Source organism: Rhinatrema bivittatum, chromosome 3 (genome assembly GCF_901001135.1).
Source record: "Rhinatrema bivittatum chromosome 3, aRhiBiv1.1, whole genome shotgun sequence".
Lineage (NCBI taxonomy): Eukaryota > Metazoa > Chordata > Amphibia > Gymnophiona > Rhinatrematidae > Rhinatrema > Rhinatrema bivittatum.
In genome coordinates, this window is record NC_042617.1 from 277,553,638 (window position 1) to 277,581,481 (window position 27,844).

General features: G+C 43.5%; 1 protein-coding gene across 16 annotated transcripts in view; it reads right to left on the minus strand.

The window, feature by feature from the left end:
- Positions 1-27,844, minus strand: part of IKZF4 (IKAROS family zinc finger 4) — a 117,617-nt gene that overhangs the window by 70,828 nt on the left and 18,945 nt on the right. For 3 of the 16 annotated variants that reach the window (XM_029594752.1, XM_029594753.1, XM_029594754.1), the window contains exon 3: positions 2,441-2,515. The exons of the other annotated variants lie outside the window; for them this stretch is intronic. The gene's annotated coding sequence lies outside the window, so the exon portion shown is untranslated. The remainder of the gene's footprint in view (positions 1-2,440; positions 2,516-27,844) is intronic. 16 annotated transcript variants of the gene reach the window in all.

Below are 27,844 nucleotides of genomic sequence, written 5' to 3' on the forward strand. Positions count from 1 at the left end.
TAACCAGTCTGGTTTTCAAGATAGCCACAATAAATTAAAAATTCAATGCTAAATCGGTACATGGTATTGGGGGGAGGGGGGGGGGGGGGGAAGAGACAGTATACACTATTAATGTGAATGTATTTCTGTGCTCCACAATGATCTGGCATGCAGTTTGTGGAATATATGTATTCTTAAATAAAGATTCCTAGGAAATAAATTAAAAGAAAAAGGTAATCAGTTTATACTTCGTATTTTCTGTTTTTGGCTTGTGACCTTCAATGCTTGTTTCTATACAAGAGTTTTCTTGGAATTATTGTTAAAAATGATTTAAAAATACTGTATGCCTATTTTCACAAACTGGGTCTTCAATGCATGCAAAGTTCACTTATGCACATTCATTACAGATATTCCAAAAGCATGCCCAGGTACAAGTGCATCCAGGACAGAGTGGGAAATCTGTGCTGTAGTCTGGGGTGAGAAAACTGGGGGTTGGGCATGAACGATACTGAAGGGGTGCATGCTGGTCACCCAATCAGGAAAGAAAAAAAAATTGGCTACACTGTTCAGTCTCAGAGCTGTAGAGGCACTGCTGCCAATTTCAGGATTGGCTCAGCTTATCCTGCAAATATAAGAACAGCTTCTCCACCCTCCCCCCACACACATAGACACAATGGGGCCGATGCAATAAATGTGCGCAGAAAATGGGGTCTCAGTGTTGAGTGTCCGTTTTCCTAATGCGCGCCCAGCCAGCTCTCCTGGGATCCAATATTAAAAGGAGAGGTAGCGCTAAAAAGGAGACGCTAGGGACAAATGTGCGTCCCTAGCACCTCCTTGGAATTGGGAGCCCAGGAGAGGTGGCTGTCAAGCTGGTAGGGAAAACGGACGCTTCATCTACGAGTATCCGTTTTCTCCTGGTACAGGCATATACATGCAGAAGATACACAGCCTGGATTGTGAGAGTGTGAGAGTGTATTGGACGTCCAAAATTTTTTTTTTCAAAGATTTTTTTTTTTAAATTAATACTGCTTTATTTGGTTCCTCCTACATAGTATCACTTAGTTTTTGGGTACTTGCCAGGTTCTTATGGCCTGGATTGGCCACTGTTGGAAACAGGATGCTGGGCTTGATGGACCCTTGGGCTGACCCAGTATGGCATTTTCTTATGTTCTTAATACTATTAGGAGGAATCTCAAAAAGCAGGATTTTTCTTTTTTTTGCAATGTGCCACTGAGCATGGCAAACCTTTACGCTAGTCCTGGGCTGGTGTAAAATTTGCCACATTGCAAAGGTGCATTGGCCATGCAGAAAATTTATTGGATCGCGGGGCTTAGCCAATAGCCTCATCTACATTAATTTATATGAGAGGAGCATTATTAGCTACGCGGTGATTTGGACAAGCGTTTTGGACGCGCTAATCCCCGTATTGGATATCGGGTTATGGACGCGCACAGTATTGAAATCACCACCAGCTAAAGATTAGATTCTAGCCTGTACCTCTAACACACAATCAGTGATCAAATTTCACCACTTAACTGCACAATATATAGGAAGGTATTTCAGAACTTCCTCTTCTCTCTTTTTTTCTATCAGTGGATGCAGTCTCTGATCACAGACCTGGAATAAAGGCTGCCTGTAGGTGTGTGGCAGACTAAACTCCTAAGCCATACATCTTCCAGGAAAAGCAGATTCCTGGAAGTCAGAGAGACAGGCATTCATTTATGAGTAGGACCAGCAAGAACCTGTTCCACAGAGAGTCAAGCTCCTCAATCTTGAAACAGGTTAGACAGACAAGTGCTAAGAGCACCGTACAGAGAAACCCATTTTATAGCAAAGAGCCAAAAGCCTCTCTTTCCACACAGCTGGTGATCTCTTCCACTCAGAGCTTCTAAACTCAATCTGTAACTTGAAAGAGTGAATCCTGGCTGTAGCTATATCCCTGATCACATACAAACTACACAGGAAACTCAGGATCAATAGTGTGAGCTTTTTCTAGAAAATGCCAAAATCAAAACCAGGAATATGTTTAAAAATGATAACGTTTTCCTCTTATGCATGTCAGTACTTCTGCTTACTTTATACAGCTCATAGGCATTTAGGAGGGAAAAACTTTAGAGATCTAGAACTTTCCTTTGCAATCCCAGGATAGTAACACTGCCTTCTGCTGATGCTCAAGGCTGTGATATGTCTCTATGTAAGAGACACTGGTAATTGGTGTGGCCCTTTGGGCATGAGACTGCACCAGCACAGGAACACATAGCAAGGACATTGCCCTACAGGCTTCAAATAATTGTTAATTCCTGTTATAAGAATTAAAAACAGGGGAGGGGATGGAGGGGGCGCAGATTCCTAATCTGATACAGAGAAAAGTTAGCTGAATTTATTACGTCTATTAAAAAGCACAAAACATTTGTGGGTCAAAATATCAAAAGATTTATTCCAGATGCTACAAGATACATACCTCTGTACCTTCTATATATTTGCTTCAGATTCTCCTTTTCTGACTGAATATTTTACAACCATCCAATCTGAAACACTAATTCCAAAACAAAAAGGCAAAATTATTCTGTATGGGGACTTAAACGCATGTACAGGGAAGGAAAGAGATGTCATTTCTAACCAGGGAAGAACGCTTGCTTTAATATCTTAGAAAAACAAAAAACAGCTATGACACTGTAATTAACACAAATGGAAAATAAATAAGAAATTATTTATTAGAAAAGCCCTGCTGATAGCTAATAATTCTATTCTTACAAGATAGCAGACCCACCTACAATGATGCAGTGGCATCTCTCTCTATGTCTTCCTCCTTTCTGAGGCTTTTGGTTCTTTGCTATAAAACGCACTTTGAAAAGTCTGTATGCCAATGCCAGACGTCTAAGAAGGAAGTTGGGAGAATTAGAGTGTATAGCAGTGAATATTGAGATAGACATAATAATTGGCATGTCAGAGACCTGGTGGAAGGAGGATAACCAATGGGACAGTGCTATATCAGGGTACAAATTATATCGCAATGATAGGGAGGATCAACTTGGTAGGGGTGTGGCACTTTTTTGTCCAGGAGGGTATAGAATCCAACAGGATAAAGATCATATAAGAGACTAAATGCTCAGTAGAATCTATATGGGAAGAAATCCCAAGTGTGTTGGGTAAGAGTAAAGTGATAGGAGTATACTACCTTCCATCTGGCCAAAATGGTCAGACAGATGATGAAATGTTAAGAGAAATCAGGGAAGCTAACCAATTTGGCAGTGTAGTAATAATGGGAGATTTCAATTACCCCAATACTGACTGGGTAAATGTAACATCAGGATATGCTAGAGACAAAGTTGCTGGAAGGAATAAACGACTGCTTCATGGAGCAACTGGTTGAGGAACCAACAAGTGAGGGAACTATTTTAGATTTAATTCTTAGTGGAACGCAGGATTTGGTGAGAGAGGTAACTGTGGTGGGTCCATTTGACAATAGTGATCATAAAATGATCAAATTTGAACTAATGACTGTAAGGGGGACAAAATGTAAAATTTACAGCTCTAAATTTTCAAAAGGGAAACTTTGATAAAAGGAGGAAAATAGTTAGAAAAGAACCGAAAGGAGCAGCTGCAAAGGTTAAAAGTATACAACAGGCATGGACATTGTTTAAAAATACAATCGTAGAAGCACAGTCCAGTTGTTTTCCACGCATTAAGAAAGGTGGAATGAAGGAAAAACGATTATCGGCATGGTTAAAAGGTGAGGTAAGAGAGGCTATTTTAGCCAAAACAAATCCTTCAAAAATTTGAAGAATCCATCTGAAGAAAATAGGAAAAAGTAAGGCAGCTAAGAGAGAATTTGAAATGAAGTTGGCCACAGAGGCAAAAACTCATAATAAAAACTTTTTAAAATATATCCGAAACAAGAAACCTGAGAGGGAATCAAATGGACCATTAGATGACCGAGAGATCAAAGGGGCTCTTAGAGAAATAAGGCCATAGCAGAAAGACTAAATGAATTCTTTGCTTCTGTGTTTACTAATGAGGATATTGGGGAGAAACCAGTTTCAGAGATGGTTTTCAGGGGTGATGAGTCAGATGAACTGAACCAACACTCTGTGAACCTGGAAGATGTAGTAGGCCTGATTGACAAACTAAGGTGTAGCAAATCACTTGGACAGGATGGTATGCATGCATACCAAGGTTCTGAAGGAACTAAAAAATAAAATTTCAGATCTATTAGTTAAAATTTGTAACCTATCAATAAAATCATCCATTGTACCTGAAGACTGGAGGGTGGCCAATGTAACCCCAATATTTAAAAAAGGCTCCAAGAGCGATCCAGGGAACTATAGACCAGTGAGCCTGACTTCAGTGCCAGGAAAATACTGGAAATTATTCTAAAGATCAGAATCACAGAGCATATAGAAGGACATGGTTTACTGGAACAGTCAGCATGGATTTACCCAAGGGAAGTCTTGCCTCACAAATCTGCTTCATTTTTTTTGAAGGGGTTAATAAACACGTGGATAAAGGTGAACTGGTAGATGTAGTGTATTTGGATTTTCAGAAGGCATTTGACAAAGTTCCTCATGAGAGGCTTCTAAGAAAACTAAAAAGTCATGGGATAGGAGGCGATGTCCTTTCGTGGATTACAAGCTGGTTAAAAGACAGGAAACGAGTAGGATTAAAAGGCCAATTTTCTCAGTGGAAAAGAGTAAACAGTAGATTGCCTCAGGGATCTGTACTTAAACTGGTGCTTTTCAATATATTTATAAATGATCTGGAAAGGAATACGATGAGTGAGGCAATCAGATTTGGAGATGATACAAAATTATTCAGAGTAGTTAAATCACAAGTGGATTGTGATAAATTGCAGGAGGACATTGCAAGACTGGAAGATTGGGCATCCAAATAGCAGATGAAATTTAATGTGGACAAGTGCATGGTGTTGCAATTTAGGGAAAATAACCCTTGCTATAGTTACTCGATGTTAGGTTCCATATTAGGAGTTACCACCCAGGAAAAAGATCTAGGCATCATAGTGGATAATACATTGAAATCATTGGCTCAGTGCGCTGCGGCAGTCAAAAAAGCAAACAATGTTAGGAATTATTAGGAAGGGAATGGTGAATAAAACAGAAAATGTCATAATTCCTCTGTATCACCCCATGGTGAGACTGCACCTTGAATACTGTGTACAATTCTGGTCGCCGCATCTCAAAAAAGATATAATTGCGATGGAGAAGGTACAGAGAAGACGACCAAAATGATAAAGGGGATGGAACAGCTCCCCTATGAGGAAAGGCTAAAGAGGTAAGGGCTGTTCAGCTTGGAGAAGAGACAGCTGAGGGGGGATATAATAGAGGTCTTTAAAATCATGAGAGGTCTAGAATGGGTAGATTTTAATCAGTTATTTACTCTTTCAGATAATAGAAGAACTAGGAGGCATTCCATGAAGTTAGCATGTAGCACATTTAAACTAATCGGAGAAAATTCTCTCTCTCACTCAACACACAATTAAGCTCTGGAATTTGTTGCCAGAGGATGTGGTTAGTGCAGTTAGCATAGCTGGGTTTAATAAAAGTTTGGATAGGTTCTTGGAGGAAAGGTCCATTGACTGCTATTGATCGGGTTGACTTGAGGAATAGCCACTGCTATTGCTGGCAGTGGTAGCATGGGATCTACTTAGTGTTTGGGTACTTTCCAGGTACTTGTAGCCTGGATTGGCCACTGTTGGAAACAGGATGCTGGGCTTGATGGACCCTTGGTTTGACTCAGTATGGCAATTTCTTATGTTCTGGCTGTATTTAAATCCAATGTGAAAACTCACTTTTGAAGCTTCTTTTAAATGCTAAGCATTTCTCTACAAGGACTATCTAAAATTTAGAAAGGCCGTTAAGGCCACTTTTTCTCTAAAGCATTTCCCTCAATTTATACCTACATTATGTATTTTAAAGAAAGTGAATTTTATATATTTGAGGCATTTACATTTATTTCAGTTTTCATTATTTATTCCTTTTGAGATGTAAGTTCTCTTCTATTTTATGGTTTTTGTTTCATTGATTTTAGCTTGTCTATTTGATGTTAGAATTATGTTTTTATTGTACATCGCTCTGGTTTACTCTTTGCAATAGGATGTGATTAATCAAGATTCTAAATAAAAAAATTACACTTCCCACAGACTCGTTTGTCATGCATGCATGTCTTGAATAGACTGTAAGCTCCCTAGGACAGGGACTCTCATGTGTATCTGTACAGCGCTGCATATGTCTAGTTGCACTTTAGTAAGTAATAATTGTAGTAATAGTAGTAGTAGTAGTAGTAGTAGTATAATAGTAGTATAGAGAATTTATTCAGTGGGGAACACCAAACTGGGTTATTGGTAAACTTGGGCTCTCTGCTCCATAAAGCTGGGAACATGCTTTTAAATGTATAGATACACCATAACTTTCTAAACAAAATTCTGATCAATGAAGTCAAGCCTAGGTTGCTTTAAGGAGGGAGGGGTTCACTTTGTTGGAGGAGAAAAAAAAGAAAATATATGATTAAAATTTGTATACAAGAGTCCCTGTATGCTCTGCTCTATTTTCATTGTCTGTTAATAAAAAGATTTAAATATAACACAAATGGAAACAGACACCTTAATCTATGTAAATCTCTAGGACTATATATCTTAAATGGCAGAGCCAAGGGAGACTCCCTGGCAGATCTACTTTCAGCTTAATAAAAGGGACACAGTGCTATTGATTATGCCATAACAGATCTAGACATAAAAGAAATTAATGCCTTGACTATCAGACCCCAGCCAAATGGCCTTGCATATCTATAGCTCAAAGCAAATATCAGCACCCAGGGTCCCATCCCAAGATCTTCACAAACTTCCTCCAAAGAACATATTGGGTCACCTAAATAATGAAAATATCACAAAGCCTTAGAAAATCCAGCAGTAAAATACCAGATTAACACTTTCCTGATTAAGAACTGCAGCCAGGCCACTCACAAAACACTGACCAAGCAGTAATAGATATGAATGCAATTCTCCATAGAACAGCAAGGGAACTGCTGACTGCCAAACCAGAATTTAACAAACAGATCAAATAAACATCTAAATCAGCCTGGTTTGATATGGAATGTAAATACTTAAGACAAAAAGTGAAAAATACTCTAAGGAAACACAGAGAAACCCTCAGAGTAGACTTATGCAGCACAAAATTTCATAAATTTTAGGAATTATAAGAACCTTGAAATGGAAAAAGTCTGCATACATGAAGAATAAATAATCTGAAATTTTGAAGGCTATGGGACATATGGAAGGGACTTAAATCCAAAAATCAAACCCAAGTTAGCAACCCAGCATGGTAAAATCTGGACCAAAACATTTCCAGCACTTTTACAAAGAAAAAAAAAAACAAAAACGCTCAAACCTAAAGATCTCACACAAGATCAAAATTAAATCTGATGGAAAGGGTAATCAAAGATTACCAAACACCATTAGCCACTCCGTAACAAAAACAGGAAATAAAAGAATGTTTCCAGATACTTAAACCTAAAAAAGCATGTGGCCCTGACAGGATATTAAATGAATGCTATATTTTACCTATGCATTAAGCTGATTCTACTCTGTTTCTAAAACATAGAGGGGTTAATTACAAATCTATAAACATGGAAATTCCACTAACCAAAATAATTATAAAAGGAATATGTGTCAACAAAAACATTTGCATGTTCTGTAGTTTCTTTATACTACAATTTCTAAACAGCAAAAGGCTATACAGTAGATCAGATCTTCCCCTTAGACACTGATTAACAAATGTAAAAAAATTGCACCCCCTCGGGGAGAATATTTGCATATTTTTATTGACTTAACAAAAGCTTTTGATTCTATTCAGCACCCTGGCATCAACTTTAAGTTACTGCAAAACAGAATGAAGTGAAAAAAACATGATATATTTAAATCTACGTATATATTCATCCATCAGCTGTAAGGAAAAAATAGCAAATTTGCTTACTGTAAACAGGGTTCTCTGTAGACAGCAGAAGAATTAGCCATGATATGTGGGTGATGTCATCCAACAGCGCTAAACGGACTCCTCGTTGCTCTACTGAGCATGTGCGGAGTTCCCTTATAAGCCCCCAGTCCATTTGTAGTGCTTAGCTTTAGCTGGGTATTCGACTGTCCAGGGCGGCGGGAGGGTATTAAACATGGCTAATGCATCCTGCTGTCTATTGAGAACTCCATTTATGATAAACGGACTCGCATTCTACATTAATAAGCAGAACCATTAACCATGACATGTGGGGGAATCTCAATCTAAGGGGGCTTCATATGCCATAATCCTGTCACATGAACTTTGAGACTAATGGACAGAGATCATCTTCTAGTCTATACAGGAACAGTAAACTGCAATAGCACTCGGGTGCACTTTCACCAAAGTCATACATATTCTCCCTGTCTTCCTCAGGACTGTGTAACGAAGTAGATCCTTAGGATGACAAGCAGAAGAATCTAAAGAGGACTGGCACCAGCTGAGAAATTTCTCATGTAAAAGCATATGATCTCCAAGTTGATGGTTTCCTCACAGAAATCAAAACATCTTCCACCTCCTTGGGTAATGGTCCATAGAAAGATCAGCGAGCTCTCAATCTCCATGCTGTCAAGTTGAGATGAAGAAGGTTCGGATGCTGTAGACAGCCTCCTTCCTGAGTCGAGTGATGGTGAGGTTCCCAGTGAAGTAGGAAGATGTACCAAATATTGAATTAGGTTGGGAAACCACACCTGCCTGGGCCTGACTGGTGCAATAAAAACTATTTCCTGAATCACCTTCTGAATTGCCTTGGCTAACAAAGGAAGTGGTCGAAAAGCATACAGAAGACAGATATCCCATCCAAGTAGGAAAGGGTCTGCCATTAATCTGAACTTACTTGAAAAAAATGGAACAGAAATTCAACAATTGTTGATTTATCATAGATGCTAATAGATCCATGGTCAGCTGACCCCATTGGGGAATTTGACTGGCACTTCCTGGTGTAATGACCACTCATGCATCTGGAAATCCCAACTAAGATGGTCCACTAATTTGTTATATATCCCTTGGCTTGAAAGTAGGCTATGTGGATTACAGCCCATGTCTGAATTATTTGGATCTCCCAATAGAGAACCCAGGAACCTGTTCTGCCTTGCTTGTTCACATTACTACCCAATTGTCTAATTCAGAATCTTTTTGCCTCGTAGGAAGTGAGTAAATGCTGGTAAAGCATAATGAATTGCTCTTAGTTCCAAGAGGTTTATCCAAGACCACATCCCCTGGGTCTGATATGAGCCTGTGTGTGTACCTCTGCCCATAGTGGAGGCATTTGTTACCAGCATTATTTGGTGAGGAAAGATCCTCAGTGGAGAGCCTGGTGTAAGGACTTGTGATTTCCGCCACCAGTGGCAGATCAACTTCAAGCTCATCAATACTTTGATAGGAGTGACAAAGGCTGCCATAGATGGTCACACTGGAAATGAAGGGCCAACTGGAGAGGACTCATGTGAAGATGAACAACTTGCACCACATGGACAGTAGCTGCCATATGTCCCAGGATGGAGAAGTGCTGAATAAGTTGCGGAATGGTTTCTTTATACAAAAGTTGTACAATAGGGTAGACCAACAGGCTGCCCTCTCTTTGACCAAGTCTGTTCAGACTCCCATAAACTGAACCCTTTGAGTTGGAACCAGGCTATAGAAATGATAAGCAGCAGTAGTAGTAGTAGGTTTGATTTGTTGAAGCTGATGACAAATCCCAGAGAGACTGGAGAAGCCGAAATCATTTGACTTAGTCATGTTAAGACTACTGTCCTGAAGGAATTGGTCATTAACCAATCGTCTAGCCAGGGAAAAATAGATATGCCTTGATACAAAGATGAGCTGCTACTACTGACAAGCACTTTGTGAAGTCTCAGAGGCCAAAAGGAAGAACCTTGTATTGGCAGTGCACGTCATCCACCCTGAACCTGAGTTATCACCAATGAGATGGATAAATTGGTATGTGGGTGTAAGTCTCCTTCAGTTCCAGAGTACATATCCAGGTTCCTGCTTAGATTAAGAGAAGGATAGCATGGAGGGAATTCATCTTGAATCTCTCCTCCTTCAGGTATATGTTCAAATGCCATAAATCTAAAATGGGTCTCAGGTCTCCCGTCCTCTTGGGTATAAAGAAGTACCAGGATTAAAACCCCTTACCACACTAGGGTGGAACCAACTCTATTGCCCATTATGAATCACTTTGACCACCTTGGAATGAAGTTTGGTCAAATGGGATGGATCTGGATTGACAGAGCAATAATGCCATCCTGGTAGCCAGAAGACAGACAAGCAGTACCCAGACTCCACAATCTGGAAAACTCAGTTATTCCTAGTGACGACCTTCCACTCCTGGAGAAACAGATGAATTCTTCCTCCCCCTGGGGAATATGGAAAGCAGGTGTTTTGATGCTGGGTGATAGACATATGGTGGATTCATTCTGGAAAGATACTTCCTGTCTATTTTTGAAATAGCTTCAATAGAAAAGATTGTTTATATGCTCAAACAGAGGTTACTGACATATGTCTATCTGCAGAGAGATAGAAGCTTGGGGGCACAGCAACAGCACATATCGTTCTGCAGAACTAAAGGATCAACACATGCACGTCTTAGTCCAATCCTTATAGCAGGCCAAGTCGGTGAATTGAAGCATGATGAACAGAAATGACCATGACAGTAGTGTTAACATGCCTATTCTTGGCTTACTGATTGTTTTTATTATTTATGTCTGATTTTGATTTATACTGTTATGTTTTTATATGATTTGATTATGGATATTTTTAAACGTAACCCTCATTTAACTTTGAATACTGGGAAGGAAGTGGAGTCACCATCAATTATGGACACCTAGCTCCAAGCTCCCGACCCACATCGATCCCCCCCCACATCCAGGCCCCAAACAGCTCCATTTGCTGAATTTTCTACCTTGATGGCCATTCTCCCAGCGCAATGTCTGCACCGAAGAAAAAAACGGATCTGCAATAAGTTTTCCTTCACCAGCGCCATGGCACAAATGGCGCTGGGCGAGGCAGAACGGGCCTCAGCAGACCTCGAGACCACAGAGGTGAGAGAATGGAGGAGATGGTGTGGGCGACAAAAGCACTGAGCCAAGCAGAATTCCAGCACTGGTTTGGGGAGATTAGAGGTGCCATGACAGGTCTCCAGAAAGACATTCAAGATCTGAGGGCAGAAATCGCAGGGGATCTGGCTGCACTGGGGAGCAGGGTGGAGGAGACAGAGGCATAGTTGGAGGATCAGGCCTCAGAATTATCCATTTGTAAGTTAGCCCAGGACAAGCTTCTCCAAGCCAACACTGATCTGTTAACCAGGATGGAAGATCTAGAGAACAGATCCCGCAGGGCAAACCTAATATTTAGAGGGATCCCTGAGATGGCGGAATTTTTGGACTGTAAACAGGTAGTAAACAACATCTGTGGGCAGATTCTGGGCCCGCTGGCTGATGATCCTGAAGCTGCAGTAGTAGTAAAGTTCCACCATATATCAAATATTATTTATTGTTTATTGCTATTATTTATAGTGTTTATTCCTTTTATTAATACTATTTATTGCTATTACTCATGTTACTGTTATTCTGTCACGTCACAGTTCTCTAGTCGTTCTCTGTACCTGACAAAAGGAAAAGCCTTGCTTCCTGCACCTTTAAGTAATTTGTAAACCGATGTGATATGTAAATCAAACACTGGTATATAAAAACAAATAAATAAAGTTGGAAAGAGCCCATAGGGCTTTAGGTGCACCATGACTTAGCAGGCCCAGAGACATTGTAGTGTGTTTCCACAGCTACACACAGGAGGAAATTGCCTTGAAAGCTCGCAGAGAGGGCCCAGTAATGTGGAAAGGCAATAAAATAGAGGTATACCAAGATTTAGCTCCTTCTACCATACGCAAGAGGAGAGAACTTAGAGATGTTGTCCCTACGCTCCGCACTCAAAGTGAGATACAGATGGTTGTTCCCCTTTGGCTTAAGTTTTACCATAGCGGGTGTTACATCACGGATCACTTCTCCGGAAGAAGCGGGAAACGTTCTGCAAGACGCAGGCATGAACATTATTTCGACTAATGCTCCTCAGAGGCGAAAGGCAGGTACGGCCACGCAGCAAGACGCCCAGATGGCAACGCATAGAAAAGGGGGACAAGAGGCTTCGCCGACACTCTGGTGGATGTTTGCATCTCGGGGATCGCCCTGGATGAACTGTCAGCAGATGCTTCTCTCCAGGACTTCACCATAAGAACTGGCCATGCTGGGTCAGACCAAGGGTCCATCAAGCCCAGCATCCTGTTTCCAACAGAGGCCAAACCATGGGATCTGTTCAGTGATCCTCTAACAACTGCAGACTTAAACTGGTTTCGTATAACAAGTACTATTTTTTGGGGGTCTAACTATTTTATTTCTTCTGTCATGTTGACATGTTTACAAAGGAGGGGACCAATGCAGGGCAGATCGAGGTGGGGGGGGGGGGGGTCTAATAAGACGATGCACACACTCCTCCGAAATGAGGCCCACTGGGGTTATATGTGGGCTTCATTCAGGTCAATCAGAGGGGGGACAGGGAGGGGGGAAACTATTCCAGCTGCCAAGATATACATTATCACACAAAGGGGCTATGGATGTAAGAGGCCGTTTCACACTAACACTCAAGAACCTAGAAGGGGAACGGCTTTACCTCAGACCCAAAAAGGAACAATGGCAGGGTTAGAAATAATGTCAATTAATTCAAAGGGGCTAAACTCACCCTATAAGAGTAAATTATTATCCCAAGCGGCAAAAACGGGGCGAGCAAATGTTATTTTCTGTCAGGAGACACATCTGCTTAAGCGCACAGAACGTATGCTTTGGGACAAATTTTATTCCCAGCAATATTTAGCATCAGCCTCCATTAAACGGAAATATTGTGGGGTGGGCATCCTCTTGGCACACACGTTGGTGATCGATGTTAAAGATAACCGGTGTGTCTCTGACAGGAGATACATTGCATTAAAAATTCTGGTGGGCACAAATTTGTTCACTCTTCTTAATGGCCCCAACACCTATCAGGCAGGCCAATACAGTACAGTGCACTCCGACAGAGCGCACTGTTAGCCTGCTATTGGACGCGCGTTTTCCCTTACCCCTTATTCAGTAAGGGGAGGAAAACGCGCGTCCAACCCGCGGCACCTAATAGCGCCCTCAACATGCAAATGCATGTTGAGGGCGCTATTAGGTATGCGCGTGGGATACAGAAAGTAAAATGTGCAGCCAAGCCACACATTTTACATTTTACTTTCAGAAATTAGCGCCGACCTTTGGGTCGGCGCTAATTTCTTCTGGCACCGGGAAAGTGCACAGAAAAGCAGTAAAAACTGCTTTTCTGTGCACCCTCCGACTTCATATCATAGCGATATCACAGCGATATTAAGTCGGAGGTCCCGAAGAGTAAAAAAAAGTTAAAAAAAAAAAATTTGAAATCGGCCCGCAGCTGTCGGGCCAAAAACCGGACGCTCAATTTTGCCTGCGTCCGGTTTCCGAGCCCGTGGCTGTCAGCGGGCTCGAGAACAGACGCCGGCAAAATTGAGCGTCGGCTGTCAAACCCGCTGACAGCCGCCGCTCCTGTCAAAAAGGAGGCGCTAGGGACACGCTAGTGTCCCTAGCGCCTCCTTTTCCCCGTTTTTACCGTGTCACCTAATTTAAATACAGAATCGCGCGCACCGGCGAAGGGCCAGTGCGCACGCTGGGAGAGCGGGCGTTCTTCCGCTCTCCCGCGGACTTTACTAATCAGCCTGAGGGTAAGTTCCTGAACACCATCTCCACACTATTAGAGTCGTGGGCCGAAGGGCATGTGATAGTAGGAGACTACTTTAATCTGACTAGGTACCCTTTTTTGGATAACTCGGGGGATGGGGGCACAGGTCTCTGAGCACAGAGGCAGGCCCTTAAACACTTGATCTCAAAGAGGAGGTTAGAAGATATCTGGCGGCTATGGAATCCCACTCAGCGCAATTATACTTATTACTCTCATGCCCATTGTACCTACTCTCATATAGATATGTTTCATGTGGATAAAGAGTTAGTGAACCTAACAGTAGACTCAAATATTGGGCTTATCACATGTCTGACCACTCCCCAATTTGGCTGGAAATTACATTACCCAATAAAATGGCTGGCAATTCCCATTGGAGGCTAAACGATAGTCTCTTAAATGACCAGCCTTTTGTCGACTCATTATCAGATGACATTAGAGAATACCTGTATATGTAAATCTCCGCTTCAGGTAAGATAAAAAATCTCAAAATCTATCCCAAACAAAATCCCTCCCTATAGTGTATTCAAACAATTATTACAGTTTAAGAAAAATTGAAAAAAAATTTTTATGGGATGAGGTAAGTTTCATACATGTTCTGATGCATGCCTCCGTGGCCTTGCTTCAGTTTTCATATGTTGTAATCATCAACTTACCACCCTCCCACTCACTTTTTTATTCAATAATTTCTTCTGAATTTTATGTTTTTTTTGTTATATTAAAAGTTTATGTATAATTCAATTAACTCGCAACACTCTTTACTATGTCAAAGGACCCGCTTGGCTAGACGCTCAAAAGAAAGGGTAGCGCAATCACAAATTACTAAGATAAAAAAATGCCTCTGGGGATCTGCTGAGGAAATCAGCACATGCTTTACAGGTTTTTATACTGATTTATATGCTTCTGATACGGCGGTGGAGGCCCCTACTATAGATGATTATCTGGCAGGTGCTGAACTCCCGTCCCTATCTGACGAAACCCAAAAATTTCTCAATGCAGAAATCACTCACGCTGATTTATACAAGGCAATTCAAGAGCTGAAGGTGAGCAAATCCCCAGGGCTTGTTGGGTATACTGCCAAATTTTACAAGGTGTTCCAAGCTGTGGTGATACCACCCCTGCTCTCTGTTTAATGCTTCGATAGGGGAGGGTTCGCTATCCCCAGAATAGAATCTATCTGGCATAACAATACTGGCCAAGAGTGGCCGGGACCCCACACTATGTGGATCATATCGTCCCATATCGACCTTAAGCTTCTGGCTAAGATCCTGGCTACTAGGCTCACCATGGTTGCTCCGTCCCTAATACACAAAGATCAGTCTGGTTTTGTCCCAGGCAGACTAGCCTCGGATAAAGTGAGGAGAGTTTTGGAGGTAATGTGGAGAGCAAAGCAGGCAGGGACCCCTATGGTACTTTTAGCTGTCGACACAGAGAAAGCATGCGACAGAGTACACTGGCCCTACTTGTTTAAAGTTTCAGATACATTCAATCTGGGTCCTAATTTTATTAAATGGATACAGCAATTGAATGACAACCCAAAGGGCAGTCTAAAGATCAATGGGGAATACGTGGCATCTTTCCCGGTAAAGAGAGGTACCAGACAAGGCTGTCCTTTGTCTCCACTTCTTTTCACACTATCTTTTGAGCCTTATGTGGCCAGGGTTAGGGAGAACCCAGAAGTCTGGGGATTGAAGAAAGGCCCGACCGATTATAAAATATCAATGTTTGCAGATGCCCTCTTATTCACAGTTACAGAACCAGAGCGATCTTTACCATCTTTATTGGCTGGGTTGAGAGAATATGGGGAAGTTTCTGGTTTTAAGGTTAATGAGGACAAAATCAGAGCTCCTAAATGTTATCAGTGGAACCAGATCGCTTTGGTGATATTGCTCGGAATCTCCCATTCCGCGTAGCGAAAGAGTGGGTGAAATATTTGGATGTCAAAATAGGACCAGAATGTCAGAATTTTTATCGCCTGAATTATATCCCACTGTTTTGTAACATCCAAGACGATTTGACTCTGTGGGATAGGAGGATGTTCTCGTGGTTTGGTAGGATAGCAAAATTAAAGATGAATATACTGCCCTGTCTCGGCTATTTCAAACCCTCCTAATATCAGTGCCAGACACTACGCTGACCCTATGGCAATGTACGCTACTTAGATTTATATGGAAAAGGAGACCACCCAGGGTGGCACGCAATACTCTATTCCAAGAGAAACTACGTGGTGGCTTTCAGGTGTCCAACCTCACCTGGTACTTTGGTGCTTCCCAATTGAGTGCATTTCTTCATTGTCATTCTGAGGGTACACTTAAACCATGGGTGAGAGAGTGGCATCCCCAACTGGAGACATGCCCCCCCCCCCCCTCCCTTCACGTAAGGGCTTGGCAGACAGGGCATAGGGACAACAAAGATCTTTCCCCATTTACGCAACTATTGTTTCAAGTCTGGGACAAGTGGAAAGATGGGACTAGTAGGCCATAAGCAAGTATACCATCTGACTTCTTTTTTTATATGACAAATCTTTCCCACTGGGTCATGAACATGGTATTTTACACCAGATGGGGGGCCAAAGGTCTTTATAAATGGGACCAATTATGGGATAAGTCAGCGCCTTTTACCCTTCTCAGACTTTCAATGCCTCTTCTACCTGCCAGATACAGACATCTATGCTTATAATCAAATCTTACATTACTTTAGCTCGGCCCATAAAGGACCAGAACTTTGCAAAGGCAAATCCCTCTTTGAAAATTTATGCTCTCAACACAACAGAGTTACCAAAACAATAACTAGAATTCTCACTCTCATTAAAGGTACTTTTCAAGATAGGGCGACTTTTCAACATGCGTGGAAACAAGACTTAGGGGAAGTTATTGCTGACGAGGGCTGAATCGAATCTTCCATGCTATTAGAAGTTCTGTATCTACCTCCATCAAAGAAAATGGCTAAAAGATACTATACCAGTGGTACCCTAACTCCAGATAAATTATGCAGAATGTATGGGGGCACTGATAATCATTGCTGGAAGGGGTGTGGGCAGACTGGGACCTTCTTGCATATGTGGTGGGAGTGCCCAAGGGTACAACAGTTGTGGGAGGCGGTTAGAAATTTTATTTCTGACCTAACAAGCATCGCTATCCCCACAGATCCCAAAATATGCCTATCACATGCCCCTTTTGACGTAGACACGTCACAAACAACGATGGATATACCAGGTTTTCTCTGCTGTCAAATGTGAATTAGCATTATGGTGGCAAAAAGCTGAAGTTCCCTCTCTAAATCATTTCCGCTCTCGATTGGAAAAAGTGTTTTATATGGGGAAGTTGACAGCTATCAGGGGAGATAGATTGCATAGCTTCGAACAAGTATGGCAGCCCTATATTAGTTGGAAAAATTCAAGCTCTAGTTGAAGTATAAATACACCAGGCCCACATGGGGAGATACTTCATAAATGACTTATAGGCCCAGGACACAGACATACATATTCTGAGATGTTAATGCCCTCACTGCCTGACTTCGTAAGCAAGATCATAATGTATATCTTAAGGTGATCTTCATAATGCGACAACAATGGCAGGGGATGGGTAGGGTTGGGGGGAGAAAAATCAATACACACACAACATGGTAATTAACACACATACAATTATAGAGCAATCCATAAATGGAATCCAATAAATTGTCACACAGATAGTTTGATCTAATGGTTTATTATATGTTATCTCTTTAATCTATGTTCACAGCAGTGTACAATTCGTTGATGCATTTCCTTATAAATGTACAAGCCGTTAAAACGGGCTACATCCCTCTGTCTCTCACCTCCCCCTCATTCTCTCTCCCCTCACTCTTCACCACCCCCTACCTCCCTCCCTCTCACTCACTCAGTCCCTCCCTCCCACTCAGTCTCACTCCCTCCCTCCCCCCTCTCTCCCTCCCTCTCCCTCCCCCTCAGTCCCACTCCCTCCCTCCCTCTCTCTCCTCCTCTCTCTGTCAGTCCCTCCCTCTCTCTCTCCTCCCTCGCTGCCGCCGCCGCCACCCGACGCCGCCGCCGCTGCCACCCGACGCCGCCGCCGCTGCTGCTGCCACTCAACGCCGCCGCCGCTGCCACTGCCTCCTGACACCGCCGCTGCCACTGGACGCCGCCATTTTTTTCTTTTTTTCTGGCTCAGACCGACGTGCTCGCCCGCACATGCGCGGTAGAGCTGGTCTCTACTGCGCATTTGCGGCACGTCGGTCATCCTTCGTTTATTAGGTAGGATGCTAAGTTTTTAATCTTTCTGTATGAAAGGCTTGCATTGTTTGACAGTATTCTATGGATGTTCTGTCACATTCTAACTTGTGTTGTCAATAAAACTTAAATTATAAAAAAAAAACTTTGAATACTGCAGTATATAAACATTTTAAATAAATAAATAAGAAAAGGTATGGAACAAAGAATGCCAATTACAGACTTTTTTTTTTTTTTTTACTTGAATTGTTCTATATTGAGATGCCAATATTATTTGGTGATATTTAAATACTGATGTAACACATCATCTCTATCTGCTAATGCTTTTTATATTCTTATCCAAGATTGTACTAGTGCTCATGTCTGTTAAATAAAAAGTTAAAAAGAAATAGCCCCAAAATGGCCCTGCTTTCATTGGAGGTTGCTGTGTAGTCTTTGACTGGTGTCATTCACGTGGCAATACTCTGGGCAGAAGCTGTTGTGGCTGCACTGGAGGGGCCCAGTAGCACAGACAACCATGGAAGGAACAACGCTGGAAGTATGCCTATTTGTATAAAAAGTATGGGCATCTTTGCACTGAGAGTTTCAGTGATCAAGACTGGAGGACCACATGCTGTTCCTTGATTTGTGATACAGTGGGCAAATTAGACCACCCCAAACCCTGGAGACTGTTGTACCCTGTATTTTAGATCCAGTTTTCTTGCCACTGGTTCACAAGAAGCCAGTCTCTCTCACATTCTGGTCTGAAGGACCTGAAGCAATGTGAAAAAGGCCCTAGGCAGCTCCATCATCTGGCTTGCTCGTTCTGTCTCATATGTAGGGGTGCTGGAAGCTTCGCCTGAGCTCCATAAAGAAACCCAAATGAACATCCTGAGCCAGCAACTGCAGACAACACAGTGCAGAAGGGATCCAGAGTTTACGGTCAAGTTGTTCTGGTCTGTGTAGCCCTCCATGTCACCGGAGGACAAGTCCTCGATCCCGCCCACCTCTGCTCCCTAGGCGGCAACGTGGGACAGGCTCTACTATTTAAGAGGCAAAAGCAAGCCTCCGGTGCCGCGCGCCTGCGTCGCACGCCTAAGGAGTGCAACAAAGGGGCCTGCCCCTTTGTGCGTCCCTTCGTGAGCTCCAAAAAGCTGCTCTGTCGTTACCTCCCTCCTTCAAACCCTAGCAGCCAGTCTCTCATGCAGTGACAGGCTCCCACCCAGCATTCTGATAGAAAGAGCCTCTCTCTAAACAACTGATATTCACTCAACAGTCTTACATACATAAGAACATAAGAAAATGCCATACTGGGTCAGACCAAGGGTCCATCAAGCCCAGCATCCTGTTTCCAACAGTGCCAATCCAGGCCATAAGAACCTGGCAAGTACCCAAAAACTAAGTCTATTCCATGTTACCATTGCTAATGGCAGTGGCTATTCTCTAAGTGAACTTAATAGAAGATAATGGACTTCTCCAAGAACTTATCCAATCCTTTTTTAAACACAGCTATACTAACTGCACTAACCACATCCTCTGGCAACAAATTCCAGAGTTTAATTGTGCATAGAGTAAAAAAGAACTTTCTCCGATTAGTTTTAAATGTGCCCCATGCTAACTTCATGGAGTGCCCCCTAGTCTACTATCCGAAAGAGTAAATAATCGATTCACATCTACCCGTTCTAGACCTCTCATGATTTTAAACATCTCTATCATATCCCTCCTCAGCCATCTCTTCTCCAAGCTGAAAAGTCCTAACCTCTTAAGTATTTCCTCATAGGGGAGCTGTTCCATTCCCCTTATTTTGGTAGCCCTTCTCTGTACCTTCTCCATCGCAATTATATTTTTTTGAGATGCGGTGACCAGAATTGTACACAGTATTCAAGGTGCGGTCTCACCATGGAGCGATACAGAGGCATTATGATATTTTCCATTTTATTCACCATGCCCTTTCTAATAATTCCCAACGTTCTGTTTGCTTTTTTGACTGCCGCAGCACACTGAACCGACGATTTCAATGTGTTATCCACTATGATGCCTAGATCTCTTTCTTGGGTTGTAGCACCTAATATGGAACCCAACATTGTGTAATTATAGCATGGGTTATTTTTCCCTATATGCATCACCTTGCACTTATCCACATTAAAATTAATCTGCCATTTGGATGCCCAATTTTCCAGTCTCACAAGGTCTTCCTGCAATTTATCACAATCTGCTTGTGATTTAACTACTCTGAACAATTTTGTGTCATCTGCAAATTTGATCTCACTCGTCTTATTTCTTTTCAGATCATTTATAAATATATAGAAAAGTAAGGGTCCCAATACAGATCCCTGAGGCAATCCACTGTCCACTCCCTTCCACTGAGAAAATTGTCCATTTAATCCTACTCTCTGTTTCCTGTCTTTTAGCCAGTTTGCAATCCACGAAAGGACATCGCCACCTATCCCATGACTTTTTACTTTTCCTAGAAGCCTCTCATGAGGAACTTTGTCATCAAACGCCTTTTGAAAATCCAAGTATACTACATCTACTGGTTCACCTTTATCCACGTCTATTAACTCTTTCAAAAACGTGAAGCAGATTTGTGGGGCAAGACTTGCCTTGGGTAAAGCCATGCTGACTTTGTTCCATTAAACCATGTCTTTCTATATGTTCTGTGATTTTGATGTTTAGAACACTTTCCACTATTTTTCCTGGCACTGAAGTCAGGCTAACCAGTCTGTAGTTTCCCGGATCACCCCAGAGCCCTTTTTAAATATTGGGGTTACATTTGCTATCCTCCAGTCTTCAGGTACAATGGATGATTTTAATGATAGGTTACAAGTTTTTACTAATAGGTCTGAAATTTCAATTTTTACTATTCTTCAGTTTGTCTATCAGGTCTACCAGATCTTCTAGGTTCACAGTGATTTGATTCAGTCCATCTGAATCATTACCCATGAAAACCTTTTCCATTACGGGTACCTCCCTAACATCCTCTTCAGTAAACACCGAAGCAAAGAAATAATTTAATCTTTCTGCGATGGCCTTATCTTCTCTAAATGCCCCTTTAACCCCTTGATTATCTAATGGTCCAATTGACTCCCTCACAGGCTGCTTCGGATACATTTTAAAAAGTTTTTACTGTGAGTTTTTGCCTCTACAGCCAACTTCTTTTCAAATTCTCTCTTAGCCTGTCTTATCAATGTCTTACATTTAACTTGCCAACGTTTATGCTTTATCCTATTTTCTTCTGTTGGATCCTTCTTCAAATTTTTGAATGAAGATCTTTTGGCTAAAATAGCTTATTTCACTTCCCCTTTTAACCATGCTGGTAATCGCTTTGCCTTCTTTCCACCTTTCTTAATGTGTGGAATACATCTGGACTGTGCTTCTAGAATGGTATTTTTTAACAATGACCACACCTCTTGGACATTTTTTTTACTTTTGTAGCTGCTCCTTTCAGTTTTTTTCTAACAATTTTTCTCATTTTATCAGTTTCCCTTTTGAAAGTTTAGCATGAGAGCCTTGAATTTGCACACTGTTCCTCTTCCAGTCATTAAATCAAATTTGATCATATTGAAAATGGCAAGTGTCTAGTGGTTCAAAAGGTGGTAGCATCAGTTGCTCCAGCACCACATTCAAATACCATGGGACTGGGACTTCCGGATCGAAGGCCGGAGACAAAGTCCTTTTCATTAATCTGGAGACGAGCGGGTGACAAGAGATTGGGGTTTATTCGTGCAGAGAGTGATAAGCTGCTATGGCACTGAGGTGAACGCTGAGGCTGTAGCCAGACCTTTCCGGTATAGGAGATGGAGGTAATCTAGTAATCACTCAGGTAAGCGGGTCGGTCCCACTTTCCAAGCACCAGGAGGCATAACATGTCCATTTCCTCTGATAATTTGTTCTTGTGGAGGGTTTCCTAGAGGAAACTAAGATATCCTGAAGCTGGGATGAAAGGTTCAGGTGGTGGAGTACCAGCCTTTCAATATCCACACAGTGAGATTGAGAGATGAGTGGAGTGGATGGAGCAGGGAGCCCCCTTCTTGGGATAGGAGGCATGAACTGTTGCCCAGGGTGATCTGTTAGTCCACAGATAGTCGAACTGTACAACGGTTGTCTGGGCCATGCTGGAGCAATGAGAATGAGGTCTGCATTGTCCATGATGCATTTCTGAACTGTGTGAGAGATCAGAGGTATAGGGGGAAGGCGTACAGTAGACCTTCCTTCCAGTCGAAGAGGAACGCGTCCTGCGCTAGTCTCTGGGAGCTGGGGTACACTGAGCAGAAGGTCTGCACCTTGCGATTGAGTTCTGTAGCAAAGAGATCGATGCATGGCAGGCCCCAGGTCTGAAAGAGTCTGTCAGCCACATCCTGATGGAGTTCCCACTCGTGAGGGTGAAAGATTCTCCTCAATCTGTCCGCCCTGGCATTGTTGATGCCGGGTAGGTACGTTGCCTGCAGGGTAATGGATTTGCTGTGCGCCCATTCCAGGATCCTCACCACCTCTCTGCAGAGGTTCCAAGAACCGGACCCTCCTTCCTTGTTGATGTAGAACATGGCTACCTGGTTGTCCATGTGGACCATGACTGTCTTCCCTCAGAGTGCTGGTTCGAAGGCTCGAAGAGCGTGTCGAAAGGCTCGTAGCTCTAGTAGGTTGATCTTTTGAGATCGTTCCCAGGGTGACCACAGGCCTTGCGTTTGAAGGTGGACTAGGTGAGCACCTCAACCCTTGGTGGAAGCATCTGTGATAAGGATGGCGTGATGAGTTAGAGTCCACAGGGAGGCTCCTTCCATGAGAGCTGCTGGTGTAAGCCACCACTCCAAACCCCGCTTCATGCTGGGCATGAGGGTGACTGGAGTGGAGAGTTGATTAGAAAACTGGTTCCATTGGGTCTTCAGACCCCATTGCAGACGCCATACGTGGAGGCAAGTGTAGGGAATGACATAGATAGCTGATGCTATGTGGCCGAGGATTGTGAGGATTTGACTAGCAGGAGCAGTGGTGGCCCCATGGAGACATCCGGTGAGCAATGTCAGGGCAAGAGTTTGGGTTTCCGGGAGGATGGCTCTGTCCCAAATGGTGTCGATATAGGTTCCAATGAACTGTAAGACTTGAGTGGGTTGCAGATTTGACTTTTGTAGTTTACTAGTAGCTCTAGATTGTCTAGGCAGTGAATGGTTGCGAGGAGATTGGTCTGCAAGAGGGACGGGTTGGGGGCCACCAGCAGTCAATCATTCAGATAGGGGAATATTTGAATCCCCCAAAGGTGAGCCACCGCTAGGCTCACCTAGCCCCCAGAGGTAAAAACTCTGGGGGCTGAGGAGAGGCCAAATGGGAGCACCTTGTACTGAAAATGGCAGCTAAAGCATAGGAACCGCCAGGAAGCAGGGTGCAACAATGCCAGGGCGGACAGATTGAGGAGAATCTTTCACCCTCACGAGTGGGAACTCCATCAGGATGTTGGTGTGTGTGAATAGACATTCTTGAGGTCCAGTGAACACATCCAATTGTTGGGTCGAAGGAAGGGCAGAATGGACTTTAGTGATGTCATTTTGAATTTTTCCTTCATTAAGTATCTGTTGAGGCCTTGAAGGTCTAGGATGGGACGTAACCCTCCCGACTTCTTGGGTATGAGGAAGTATTGGGAGTAGAAGACCTGGTGGAACTGCGCCGCAGGCAGTTTGCAGATGCACTGTTGATCTTCAGTTGCAGTTGACCGCAATGTGCTGACAGGTGTTTCTGGGGCACCAGGTGTGGAGTGGAGGGGGTGGAGTGAAAATTGAGGGAGTAGCCCTCCTGGATGATATGTAGAACCCAGAGGTCGGATGTGATGTCCTTCCATGCCTGAAGAAAGTGGGAGAGCCTGCCTCCCATGGGGAGTGGTAGCGATAGTGCATTCGCCCTAAAAACCTTGGGAGGGTTTAGAGGGGTTAGCATCCTGAGGTGGACGAGGTTGCCGGGAAGCGCGCTGTTGCCGAGCCCCCTGTTGCTAGGAAGACTGAGGGAGAGTTGGAGTATATTGCGAAGGCCGGAAATGGCCTGTATGGTCAGCGCTGGTAATATGGTTTTCTATATGATGTGAAGTAGCGCCTTGAGGAAGCGCATCTGCAGGAAAAGCCAGGGACATTACTGCTATCTTCTGCTCTTTGCGTTGGGTTACCGTTTTTCGAAAATTGCCCCCGAAAAGGTTATCTGGGAGGCAGGATAGGTCGGCAAGCTTCTCATGAACATCCTTGCGGTTGGCACTGGCTTGCAACCACGCGAGACGTTGGGCCGCGATGACATTGGCCGTGGCCTTAGCCAAAGTCTCAAACCCTCATAACTGTGCGCAAGAGATGCCTCAAGCCCTCCTCCAAATTATGAAATTGCTCCGGGGGATGATGGTCCAGGGATGCCTCCTGGAGCAAGGGCTTCAACGATTGCAGACACTCATATAAATACTGCGTAATGTAAAATTGGTGTTGCTAAATTTTCGCATTGAGCATTCCAGACTGAAAGGCCTTCTTTCCGAAGTCAAATGGATACTTCAAATCTTTCCCAAGAGGAGTGTTCGAGTGAAGACGAGATTTTTTTAGCCCTCTGAATGGCTGACTCCACAACTACCAAGGCGTGAGGAAGCTGTGCTGCCAAGTAGTACAGGGATTGCATAAACGAAATTTGAGGTCCGTCTTTTGGGAGGTTGATGGTCCCGCAAAGGGAGTTTCCCAGGCCACGTCTAGGACTTCATGGGAGGGCAAGACTGTGGGCTCCACAGGTGACTCAAAAATCTTGAGGATGCCCAGGACGTCTGCTCTTGGGTCAGGAACTTTCCTCATCTCGACGTTGAGGCGTTGCCCCACCTTCTCCAGAAACTTCGAATAAGACAAGTCTTCCGGAGGGGAGACCAGCTCAGGATGTTCCTCCGCTGGATCAGAGGGGTACCCTGTGGAGGATCCTGGCGACATGGATGGCTGGGGGGAAAGATCCCCCGGAGGAGGAGTTGGTAGAGGTTGGCATGGGGAAGGCACTGAGCTGAGGCTGTCTTGCGGTGATGGGGGAGCTTCCAGCAGTGTTTCTGCCGGATGTCTCCCTTGCTGCTCCTCAGTGGTGAGAAACTAAGACAGGATAAGGGAAATCTGGGACATCGCCTGCGAGGCTAAGGTGACTTGAGTTGGCAGAGGCTGTCCTTGTGGCTCGATGGGTTGTGGTGCCGGATCCCTGGGAGGAGCCATAGGGGGTATTGTAGCCAGCAGTATGTCCATGTTTGGACCTCTGGGTGAAGGAGGGATCATGTGGGGGCCCCTTGTGCCTCTTTTGTAAAGGATCTTGAAGACCTGATCTCCTTGAAATTGAGGAAGCCTGCGAAGTGGCCAGCGAAGAGGGTGCTACATCCGAATCCACAACCAGGAGAGGGGAAGGCTCTCTGGGTCTTTTGAGTCTTGGGTGTCTTTGCCGATGAGTGTCAATGGCGGCGGCATCGACTTGCTTCAGTGCGTGGATGCCCTGTGCTTATGCTTCGATCCCAAAGCATGCGGTCGGCCTCCTGCATCAGTGATGCGTCAGAACCCCGACTCTACTCGGCACAGATGTCTTCGGTGCTGTCAACGTGTCTCCTGCGTCGGCCTGGACAAACCGGGAGGCCCCACCGAAGCGGCGCTGGGACGCGTAGACTCCTTGGCAGCCCGGGGGGAGGGGGCAGGGATGACCAAGACAACTCTTCCGAAGGGGCATACGAGCCCGATGCCGCTTCTCTTAGTTTTTATATTTTGGAAGCCCTCTGCCACTGGGCGCGGGGGGACATGTGTCTGCAGTCCCTACAGGCCGCCTGGTCGTGGTCGGGTCCAAGGCATAGGTAACATTTGGTGTGGCCATCTGTGAGACATGATTTTGCTGCACAGGCAAATTTCGAAGCCTGCTGGCTGCGGCATATTGAATGAAGTGGAAAGAAAAAGGCTGAGGCGAAGATGAAACAGCACCTTTCCCACAGATTTTCTGTTTTAACTGCCTTTATTTTTTTAGAAGTGTTCTGCTGAGGAGGAGAAGAGCTCCGCATGCAGTCAGGCACACGGAAAAAAATGGACTGAGGAGGATGGGGGAAGTGGAGGAAGATCCAAGGCAGCACACTACACTAAAAGACTCTGTTCTAAGAGAGCTCTGCCACCTGTTCGTATCTGATTTTGCATGTAAAACTGCCCTTCAAATCCTAGACTACCCCCAAAACCTTACCTCGAGTTACTAGTTGACCCTCTTATAGTGGTATATTTGCTTGACTAATATGAGAGCCTTATAGTCTCTCTCTCTCATATGCACGCTAAAAACTTATCTGGGCAGTAGTAACGCAGATAGCAAATACGGGCATTTAGCATTGAGCTCTGGAAGATTTTCTTTCTAAAGTTGTCCAGTAATCTGGGGTTCTTTCCTATGGGTATGTTGGAAAAAATCCTGGTCTCTTTGGCCCACTTCAATGGCAACTCTGCATAAGACTGGTGTGGCAGTTGGATTATGCTAAAACCAGGAGCTTGTACTTTGTATTTAAGATCCAACTTCCTGGATACCAGGGGGCAAAAGGCCGGATTATCCCACATTTTCATTTAAAGATCCCGCAAAATTTGATGAACTGGTATCGCTGCTAGTTCAGAAGGGGTTCCAGAATCCAAAGTAGGCTGAAGATCTCGGATCAGGGATCCTTCCAGATGTTGACCCCTAAAGGCTTTATCCAATTTGTCCAGTACCTTTGAGTATAAGACATGGTTGATGATCAATGATATGATCTGATGTATGGAAAGAGCACAATTTGTAATTTGACTGTAATACTGTTTATTTTGTTTTATGATTTTAATATGTTGTATATTAATGTATTTATGATTGTACACTGCTTTGAGGAATTTGTTTTAAATCAGGAAAGCAGTTAATAGATTTCATTAAATAAGAGGTCTTCAATGCCCAGTTCCACTGGGATCTAGGTGATATCCAATCAATGTGATAGCAATTAGAGTCGTGGTCAGGACCCAGGCACTTCTAGATGTTGTGGCCATCAGTGATGGACATCTTGCAGCCATAGATGCAGTCCTTGAAGCCACTACTGTGTGGCCTTCTTGAAACCGGACATCTCCATACCTTCCTTCATCCTTTTTACAACACTGGGAAAATGCTGCTGAGGGACTGCCGAGGCAGTGAGGCAACATATAAAAGAGTGAGGTAAAAAGAATGCAAAAACAGGTAATTGAAGAACAATTAGAGAGAGCAGGTATACATCCGTGCGAAAGCTCAGACAAAAAGAGACAGAGGGGCTCATGAGGCAGTGATTGTCCAGAAACTCCTGCACATGCTCAGTAATAAAAAAAACTTTATAGAGCTAGCGACAGGTCTGTTTGACACCATTTGATGACATCATGCCACATTCAGTCCTCCTTGTTGACAAAGAAAGACAAAATTACAATTCTCCAGAAAAAAAAAATCTCCAACACAAATTCTAATTCTTCCTAAACAAGAAATTGAACATAGCCTAGAATAGTTTCCCCAACCTTGTCAAACCCCAAGGAACACATACATTAACAAAAATGTATGGCATACCTGCCTTCATGGAGCGGACTCATATGATGCTGGATTTGTTTCTTCAGTCAATACCTGTGAATCCCCTCCCCCCCCACCTGAATAGCTCCTTTGGCATTGGAAGATGAAGTCCAAGTTGCAATTTTGAGTAATCCATAGCTTCAGCATGTTTTTTCATTAACACTTTGGCCTTGTTGCTGTGCAGACATCTGCCTTCGGGGGCCCTTTCCTCTCTCCTTCTGCTGCTTTCTCCTTCAATTTCTCCACTCTGAGCTGTGCTCATGTTAAAAGACATCACCCATAT